Source organism: Panthera leo, chromosome D1 (genome assembly GCF_018350215.1).
Source record: "Panthera leo isolate Ple1 chromosome D1, P.leo_Ple1_pat1.1, whole genome shotgun sequence".
Taxonomy (NCBI): Eukaryota; Metazoa; Chordata; class Mammalia; order Carnivora; family Felidae; genus Panthera; species Panthera leo.
In genome coordinates, this window is record NC_056688.1 from 85,978,371 (window position 1) to 85,988,291 (window position 9,921).

Here is a 9,921-nt window from a genome sequence, read left to right on the forward strand (position 1 = left end):
TCCATCCTCAAATTCCTTAGCTGGGGTGAAGAAGAGAGCTCACTTTTCGTCCCTACCGGCCCCCAGCCAAAGAGTAATTAGCAATTAAGATGACAAAGTTTCACTCTCTAGGGCCAAATAAGATAACAACTAATCAAATTGCCTTCAGACGTTTGCAAAGGTCGCCGGCTATAAAAAATGTAATGTCAACGGCAACAACTATTATTTGTCCTTGGTAAACTCACCAGGCTTTCAAGCTCTTTGCTTTTCATTTCATTTTCTGCTCCCACCCCCTCCTCAAACCTTCCCAAGTTCGAGTTAAACGTCCAAAATGGCTTAGGAAGCTTTAGAGAGTATGAGGAAAAAAAAGAAAAAGAAAAAAAGAAACCACGTTCACTTTGTTTTTAAACTTTCTAGAAATCACTCAAGACTGGAGGGCTGAGTTTAAGCACTCGAAAAAGAAAGCATTTCCACTTGAAATTCAACTCCATTTTCCCCCAATTACACTTGCTAAAATTCAGGGCTATTATGATCCAGGGAGACTGGAAAATCTGCACAAGGAAAGAGGCAACAACTTTATGAACTTTGAAAAGACACTTTTCCTCCTGGGGTCTTAGAATCGAAAAGCTCTCAAATTACTCAGACTAATTAGCTGGGAGAGAATGTGATCAGACGAAGGGGAAAGCCAATGCTTTCATATTGATTTTTTTTTTTCTTTTTGAGTCCTCACAAAGAAAAAAAATCAGGAGATTTGGATTTTTTTTTTTTAAAGCAATCCACCTTTCCACCTTGAAACTTGTTGAAATGGCAACACCGGGTTGTAGCTTTGTCAGAGGAAGACAAGGAAAAATACCCACCGAGCCTGGGAGCTGGAGGATAGGGAAGCCCCAGCTTTCGCTGGGCCAGGGCGATGGTTGGGGGAAGCCTGGGGAGCAGAGAGTTTTCAAGTTCCGAGCTCTGCGCTCAAGTTGGGGGCAAGAGCCCGGGGGCTTGATGGAAGCTGACAATCCTGCCGCTCGGCTCTGAGCTCTCTCGGAGCGCGCGTTCGACCGCCTTGGCCTGGTGGCTTCCTTCTCGGCTCACGCTCACTCGCTCTTTCTCTCTGCCTCCAGCGTGTGGCTGCCTCGCCGAAAGACTGCTCTGGCTGGCGGCGGGCGCGGTGCCCCTCGGCGCTCGAGTGCCCGAGGACTCTTCTGTGCCCGAGTGGAGCGCCGCACAAAGCCGGAGGGCGGGCGGGCGGCAGCGCGGCGAGCTGGCTCTTCGGCGCTCCCTGCACACGGTCGCTCTGTGCGCGCTCGCTGGGCCCTCGGCTGGACAAAGCAGCCGGCGGCGCCCGGTCTCCGAAGCCGATCCCGGGCCTGGGGCACCGCAGAGCCTCTTCGTCCTCTGCAGCCGGCCGGGGGCATTTGGCGACGCTGGGGTCGGCAGCCGCGGCTGCTGCTGCGCCCGGAGCCTCGGTTCTTCCAGCGAGCCTAGCCCGTGCTGGCGCTGGCGCTGGGGCTGAGCCGGCCGCCTGCCCCTAGCCCTGCGCCGCTCCCGCTCGCCGGCTGTCGCCCTCCGACGCGGGCTTTCGCTGGAAGTAGAAAGTTTGGGCTCCTGCGTGGAAACTTCTCCGGCCCAACTCTCCCGGCGTAGCAGTGGGGGAGGGGACCGGCCAGAGGGAGGAAGGAAGGAGGGAGGAAAGGGGCGACCTGCCTGAATATTGCAATTAAAATGAAGCAAGAAGAAAGAAGCGGACTCACCTTTATGAGGCATCCTCTTTCGTCAAAGCTCCTGTCAAGAGTTTTGGTTGGTTGGGGTGCTTTTTTTTTTTTTTTTTTTTTTTTTTGCTGTTGTTGTTGCTTAAAGACCACAATGGTTTGCAATGACGGTATTTTAAAGGAGTTGCTGGTGAGAGTTTTCTCCACGGACGCTGCTGGTTTGGTGTGTGAGAGCAATTCTCAGATCCCTGGGAAGGAGACAGAGATTGACAATAAAATGGGCTGTCAGCGGCTGGAGAGTGAGAGATAAAGAGTGTGGGTGAGGGAAGTGGCTGCAGCCAGCACACCTATGCTGATTGGTGATGGCTCAAGTGTGTTAATGTGTGTGTGCCGGCGCCCGGCCTCGCCTCCACCGCTCCTCACTGGCCCATTAGCGAAGCCTGACCTCTGTCATCATCCTCCAGCAAAACACTTCCTCCTGCGCCTGAACCAGAGCGGGAAATGAGGCCGAGCCACGGTTCGCTTTTCAAACCCACTAATCACTCCGCAACATGCAAATGCACCGCTCGCTCCCACACAAAATATTGCTTTATGCAAAGCAGCGCCGGGGCCTCGCGCCAGCCGATTGGATGCTCCCTCTCCCCGCCTGGTGCAATTGGTCCGTTTGTTTGAATATGAATACACTTGTTTTCGGCTCGGATGGTGGGTCCCGGCTTCTCTCCCCGGCGCTGGGCCCCCGAGCCCGGGCTCTGGAGCTGGCGCTCGCCGACATCTCTAAGCTTCTAAGCGCTCCGGGAGTCAGCGCTGCCCGCACTGTGGCCACGAACTTGAGGGGTCGAGCGAAGGCCGCTGGGCTGCGGGTCGCGCCCCCCCCCCACCCCCCTGAGCTGGGCGCAGGACTCTCAGTTCGTGGAGGGAGCAAGTTTCTGCAGCTTCTCGAAGCCCTTTCTTGCCAACTCCAGCGCAGCGCGGCCTGCCGCCCCGCCCCCGCCCGCCCTCTCCTCCCGCCCTACCCCATCCCCGCTAGGGCGCTGGGACGCGGAGCTCAGCAGCGGCCGCGCCTTAGCCCACCTGGCCTCTGGGAAGAAGAAGAGAAAAGGGGAGTGAACGGCACTGGGTCCCGGCAGCAACACTCCGACGGAGGCCAAGGCGAAGCCTAGGCCGAAAGGAGGCCGCCTGGCTGGGAACTAGGCGACGCCCGGCGGCCTCCCTAGTCTAGGCCTCCTGGGCCTGCCCATTCCCCCACTCTTGCTACCCCGGCCCTTTCTTCAGTCCTTTCTCCTTTCGGAAGCCGCGGTGCGCAGCGGAGCGGAGGCACAGCCCCGGCTGGAGAGGCCCGAGCAAACACGCCACTTACTTTGTGTACAGAGGGTTCTTGTGAAAAGCCCTGAAGAGTCCTTACCAAACACTCACCAACTTCTCCCACGTGCCATTTGTTGACTAAGTGCGGCTGCTTTTCCAGGAGCCTGAGAGGAGGGGACACCAGGGGGAGACGAGAGGGGAGGAGGGGTTGTGGAGGCCTGGGTTGGGGGAAGATGACCAATGCTGGGGAAGAGTCGTGTGTGTGTGTGTGTCTTCGCCAGTGATGTCCGTGTGTCAGCGTGTGTCGATGTGTTCCACTGGTTATCTGTGTGTGATGCGTGTGTCTCCACACCGAAATTCCCTCTCCTGGGTCTGCTCAGTCCCAGGAGGCAGCTCCCCTTCAGCTGTTGCCAGAAAACCGGGAGGAAAGTAAGCAAATGGCTGTTCTCTTCTGACCACACACCAGAAGTCCATTTGTTGAATGCCGGACGATTAGGACACACCTCAGTACACTCCAAAGGCGCCCCTTGGCGCTTGCAGTTAAGGTGACAGGGGAGGGAGCGGCTGTCTACTCCTGCGAAGTCTGGAGTTCTCTCGGAGCTTGCTGCCCAAGTGGCAGGGAAGTGGAAGATTTGGGATGGGGGACACACCCCAGGACCCAGCAAAAGAGAATGGGGATGGCATAGCTGAGGCAGGGAGGCTGAAACGAAGCCACGCTGGGTACACTTGACTCCTCTTGACTTAGGAGAAGTGCTGAAAGTCAGAGCTCATCAACGAACTGTGCACCCCGAACTCGCGGCAGACAGGCGTTGTGGCAGCCTTCCCTGGGAGCTGGAACGTAAGGACGCTGCAGGCTGCCTTGAGCCGCCGGCCTAGTGTGGGCCTCACACTCTTCTCCCCAGTCTGGACCCACTAACGCCTCGACCAAGGAGCCGGGGCAGAGCTCCGAAGGAACGGAGGCCTCCACCGCCCGGACCAGGTTGGGGTTGCACAACTCGCTGACTCTCTCCGCCTGGGGATGGCCCTTCCCGCACTCATCCCAGGAGCACTCAATTCCGGGAGAAAACCCAGGCCAGAGGCGAAGGAGGCGGTGCCGGGCGCTGGGGTCAGTGGCCTCTCCAGTGCGAGATTTCGTAGGACCGCGACTTTAGGAGGATCCCGGGAAGTGGGGCATCGGGCCCAGGTCCCAGACCAGCAGGAATCTGCGTACCTTTTCTCTCCCTTTTTACTTCTCAAACAAGCGTTAAAGAAGCTTGAACTCAAGTCCATTGGCCATAGGCAAAGGGGGCGGGGGGGGGGGGGGATGAGGCCCAGAGACTGTCCGAACTGGAGGCGAATATCATTTTTACAACCTTTCAATTAGCGACCGAGTGGATTAGCACCTTCTTAAGCTTTGCGTCGGAAAGAAGCAGCCATAATCTTGTTGCTATTTCCCCCCCAGGGCACTGGCTCTTTGAATTAGCTCCTTCTCCCACTCCTCAACCCCCATCTCACCTCGGAGAAAAGTTTTAACAACAAAAAAATCATAACAGGCCAGGAGACGGGAGTGAATGCCGCTGACGTCATTGGGTGGGGGTGGGGGCTAGGGGAGGACTCTTGCAAACCCCTCTGCACAAACAAGAAACAAAAAGGACTTGGCTGCTTCCAATGTGTCAATATTTGGGGGGGAGCTCAGCCCAAAGGGAGGCAGAGTTTTCAAAGTTTAAGGAGAGAGGGTTGGAGAGCGAGATTTCCTGGTCTCCCCGGAGGAGAGAGTCTCTGCAATCTCAAGGAGGATGCGAGTGCTGTTCTACTTGGTGGGGCGTCTCGCGCCCTCTGCGAAGTACCCGTTCTGGTGGCGGCGCGCGGAGCTGGGACGAAGGTGCAGCACGCCTGGGCCAGAGGTGTATGCAAAATTGAGACAACTCTCAGGTCGCCATTTTAATTGCGGCTTTCAACGGGACCGAGGCCCACTTGCTGCCCTCCAGGGCGGGGGAAATCGCGCTTTCCGTTTCAGTGTCGTCTTTTCCCGCCTCTCGCCAGGTACTCCTGCACCCACCCCCCACCCCCTCCCGCCCCTTGGCGCCGGAGAAGGACGTCTTTTCGGCTTCTTCCCGCAGGGGCCGCCGGGGTCATCCAACAGGGTAGGGGAGGCTATCCGTGCCGAGGGAGTCACGCTGGGGGATCGCAGCTCCCTGAGAGTGCCCGCAGCCTCCGACCAGTATTGGCGCACAAGTGTGAGATCGGGCAGCATCTCACCCCCAGCAGTCCCTGGTGTTTTTGCCTGTACCCACTCCCCAGGTTTTCGGTCCAGAGCCGGCCCCTGGCAAGGCAAAGACGTGTCCAGTGCTTGAGAGATGCGCATTCGGCTGTCGACTTCAGAACCAAGAATCTCCCACCCGGTGTCGCGACACCTCTGAACTGCCGCTTTCCACCGCCAAGCAGAAGTACGGTGCTGGCGCACGGGGAAGGGTGGAGACGAGCTTTTCTCTGAAGGAGGAAAGTCTCCGCAGACACCTGCTCACTTTGCAGAGCCTCAAAGGACTTTCTCTCTCTCTCTGCAGGCCCTAGGAAGGTGGGTTCCCAGGATAGCCAAGCTGACGAAACAGGGCAAACCAGCGTGAAAGGCAAAGGCGCCCACCCCTGCCACCCAGTTCGGGGTGCCTCCTTCACTCGAGCTCTTTCTCCCTCTCCTCTCTCCGGCATCCTGCGGGTCTCCAGCTCACCCAGCAGCCTCGCCGAGCCCAGACCGCCGGAAAGCCAGGGGTAGCCGGGAGCCGGCAGGGTGGCGCCTCCAGGCTGTGACCATGCTCGGCTACAGAAAGCCGCGGTGCTCTGGCCCTTCCTCACCTCTTGCCAAATGACAAGTGTGTCAAGGCGCTCTCTGGGTTCAGTCTTCTTTCATTCACATTAGGCGGCAAGAGTCTCTCTCTCCTCCTTCCCCCCAGAAAAATACTTTTTAAAAAGCATTATCCAACTGGGTCTCCCAGCGAAGAAATCCCTACAGCTTGTACGCAGGTGGGACTCCCAAGCCTTTGCTTCCCGGACCCTACTGCTGTTGTCCAGATAGGGGCCGGTTTTAAAACTCCTGGTGTGTAGAATACTTGCAAAGCAGTGGCACTCTCCGATTTTTGCAAATAGGATTCTCAGGAAAGTTTGCTTTCCATTTCATCACCCTGGACGGTTCCCCGTCTCTCCGTTGCATGTAACCTCCTCTCTCAAGCGGCAAGAAGAGTTCAGCTTCAAACGAAAAGCAAGCCAAGGCCACCTCAGTCCCTTCTCCCAGGAGATTCCCACTTAAAACACCTGCTTGTTTTAAACGCCAGGGACTGAGTCCTGCAATTTGTCCAGGAGTGTAGCGGGGAACAAGCGAGCTGGGAACTGGGGGCTTTGCTGGGGGATTTGAGGCTGGGGAAGGGGGAGGGAGCAAATGTCATGGCTGGCTCGCTCGAGCAGCCAGGGAACCGGAGCTAAGCGTATCGGGCTTTTAAAATGACATTGATTGGGACAAGCTGTTCCCCACCCCAGTAAGAGTTAATCTGCCTGTTAATCAAGGCACTAAGGGGCTCAATGCGAGTTTTATTAGCGATTGGAGCAGAGGCGGCAGCGAGGGATCAAAAGCTGGGATCCCAGATATTTGTCGGTGCGGTCACAAAAAAAAAAAAAGTATTTTCAATTAGAGAACAATTCGGCGCTTTTCATCACTTTCTAACTCTGACTTGCAGATGGTGACTTACAAACCTGGCTAACGCGGGAGACGTGGGGGGTGGGAGAGTAGGGGTGGGGGGAGGGAACCGAAGCCCGGCGTAGCCAAGAGGCGGGGGGGGGGGGGGGGGCGGAGGGGGGGTGAAGCTGCGGGTTGGCTCCGCGGAGTTCCGCGGGGGAGAGTTCAAGAATCCTCCACCTGGGACCCCGAAGTCTGAGATTCCTCCGGAGAGGAGAAAGAATGAAAAATAAAACAACAAACACCACCAGCAATATCCGCATCCATCCGTCCCAGTCGGCTCCCCACTGCTCAGGCCGCCTCTGGCTCCGGGTGGCGTCTGGGCCCCTAGCGTAGCAGCCGGGCGGGCCGGAAAGTTTGCGCAGCGCAGCGAGAGGGACTCTCCTTCCGTCTCTCCCGCTCTGCCCCCTTCTGCCCCGGAGGGGCGTTAGGTTCCTTCGGTTTTCCTTTCATATTCTAAAATAAATAAATAAACGCCCAGGCCCTGGGGAAATTTGAATAGTAACTCATTCAATAATCCAAATTATATGAGAGGGTCTAAGAAAAACTGGACAAGCCAACCACATACGCCCTCCGATCAAGGAGGGCACAGGAGTGAGAAGGCGACAGAGGAGGTCTCAGTCTCGCCCTGGGCGCGGGGAGAGAACTCTGGTCAGAGGTAATTATGTCACTGCGTTTTCTCGCCGTGACAGCCGAATAAACACGATCTCCAATAAACATCTCTAATGAGGGAGGAGGCCCGAGGATGACGGGGTTTGATTTATGACTGGAGGAGAAGGTCCACTTCCCACTGCGAAGCGGGCAACCTGCTTGCCGCCCAGCTCCGGAGAAAGGAAACCGCGGAGGAGAGAACCAAGGCCCAGGTAAGGCGCACGGCCGGTTGGCCACTTCCCTCACTCCCTTGCTTCTCAGGCAAGGTGGGCAGGGCCCCCCCGCCCCCCCCGCTGGACAGTGATCCCAAGCACCTGTCACAGGTGCCCGAGATACAAACGTCCTCCGAAGGTGCCTCTCAAAGGTCTAGAGAGGGGGCGTCAGGGCACGAGTGGGAGTGAGGGGCGAGCCCCGGCCTGACGCAGAGACCTCCCCGGGCCAGCGCTCCTATGCCATGCCTAAGCCCGCTTCGGAGTCTGTGGCCGCTTGGAGCTGGACTTTCGGAAGTTTCGCTCCGCAGAACCACCAGGTAGCCTAAGTTTAGGGTGGTCCCTTCCCTGACGCACTTCGGAGAAACTTCTGGCGCCGGGCTTGGGCTGTCCCGAGGCAGGAGAGTGGCCTGGCGCTGCTCTCCCCGGCGCTCAGCGGCCAGCCTCCCCTGACGTCCACAAGCTTCCCACCGAGACAGCGAGCGCAGCGCCCGCGGTAACCAGAGCCCGCGTTCTAGCTCAGTGAGAATCGTTAATTATTAGGTCTTCCGAAGTGAAGCTCAAATCACACGCTGGGGCTTTAACGTGCTGCCCAGCTCTGCGGGCAGCATTCTTTCGTCCTCTGCTCCCTTCTGAGAAACGAACTCCCATCTCTAAGACTTTGTTTCGGTCCAGCCATCTACACTTTGCAACGGCTGGAAACTTTTGCAGCGCTCCGCCCGACCGGCGGCGGGGCGTTTCCACGCGCTCCGGGCGCTGGTGGGGACTTCGCGAGTGCTTGTCATGAACTGCGATTTGGGAGAGTTCTGGGTGCAAACTGCATCCCCTCCTGCATTTCTCACGGTTGCGAGCGGCTTCTGCAGACAGCAACAGCAGATCCCCATCTCCCACTCCCCGCCCCTCCCCCCCTCCCAGCTCAGCGCCCAACTAGAAGTCCACTCTGGGAACTGGAACATTTTCTACTACTTTTTGCAGAAAAGCACCCTCGGCAAAGCTAAGAATCCTTCTCTCCCCACCCCCACCGCCCGCCATGCTATCCCGCCCTCACTAACTCCACCTTTGTAATGCCTCCTTTTAAAAGCAAAAGTCAAGCCCCTGAGCTACTTGGAGGCAGCCTTGGATTTGGGAGCACCCATCGCGAGCAGCAGAGAGGCGGCGCGGGGCCCGAGCCGGACGCAGGCCGGAGCCTAGGCGGTTACCTGGGAGCGGAGGGCGGGGAGGCAGGTGAGCCTGGCGGCGCGGGTTCCCACACGTCTCACCGCCGCTCGGCAGGGGAAGTGGCAGATCTGACAGCCGCTTTCTACGCGAGGACCTGCCCCAGAGTTTAAATGTCAATGATAAGAAAAGAGGGTGCTCAGGCAGGCGCTAACTTTCCTTAATATCCATGCCAGCGCGGTCCTCATTGGCTGCCCAACCCGCGTGACGTCATGGCGGCTAGAGTTGGGCTCCGCTCCGCGCAGACTTGCGCCGGGGCCCGGCGGGAGCCTTCCCCTCCCCACCCCGAGTCGGGTTCGCTCTATGCCCTGCCTTGGCCTTCCAGAGTCCAGCACGTAACTACCCACGCCCAACCCGGCTCGGGTCCGCCCAGCCCTCATTTAGGGCGTAGTCAACCCCAAGGAAACCAGTCCTCCTGAGTGCTCTCTTCCTCCTCGCTGGTATGCGGGACCCTGCCACTAGGCTGGCCAGCTACCTTCCCAGGTGCCCATCCGGTCCCCTCCTCCGATCACCGAGGGAGTCACTTTATCTGAGGGACTTGGAGGCTGCGCCTGGGTTGAGAGGGGCCTCTGGCAGGAATGGTTTTCAGGAAGAGCTCGAGGAACGATGGGTACCCTGGTCTGGCCCTCGCGCTTGCAAAGTCACCAGCTGGGCACAGTCGAGGGCTCCGGGGAGAGGACCAGCGAGCCCTTACCCCAGGCTACGCCAAAGTCCTGGCCAAGCCAACTAGGTTCTTGTGAGGACGCTCCAAACAGCACCTGACTCGCCCCCTTGGGCTGAAAGACTCCAGTCACACAGAAAATATAGGTGATTTAATGAATCTTTGACTTGGTGGTTAACTGCTGACTTTGTGGCCTAGAGGAGGAAAATAGGAAAATGGCAGGTTCTGAAGTCCAGCTTCCCCTTCCAGGAGCCGAGAAAACAACAGAAATTGGGGCTAGGTGGGCTGTTTACCGAGCTGGCGATCTGCTTGTTTTCCCCTCACACCCACCGGGGACTGGGAGAAGGTTTAGCAGAGCTGGGCTGGCTATCGTTGGAAGGGTACCTAGACCTGCATTGTCCTTCTTGCGTCCCCCTTCCCCCCAAATAGGGGAGGAGGCTTCTCAACGTTTAATCCCTTCCTGCTCCGCATCCATCCGGGTCTGGAACTAGGAAGTGACAG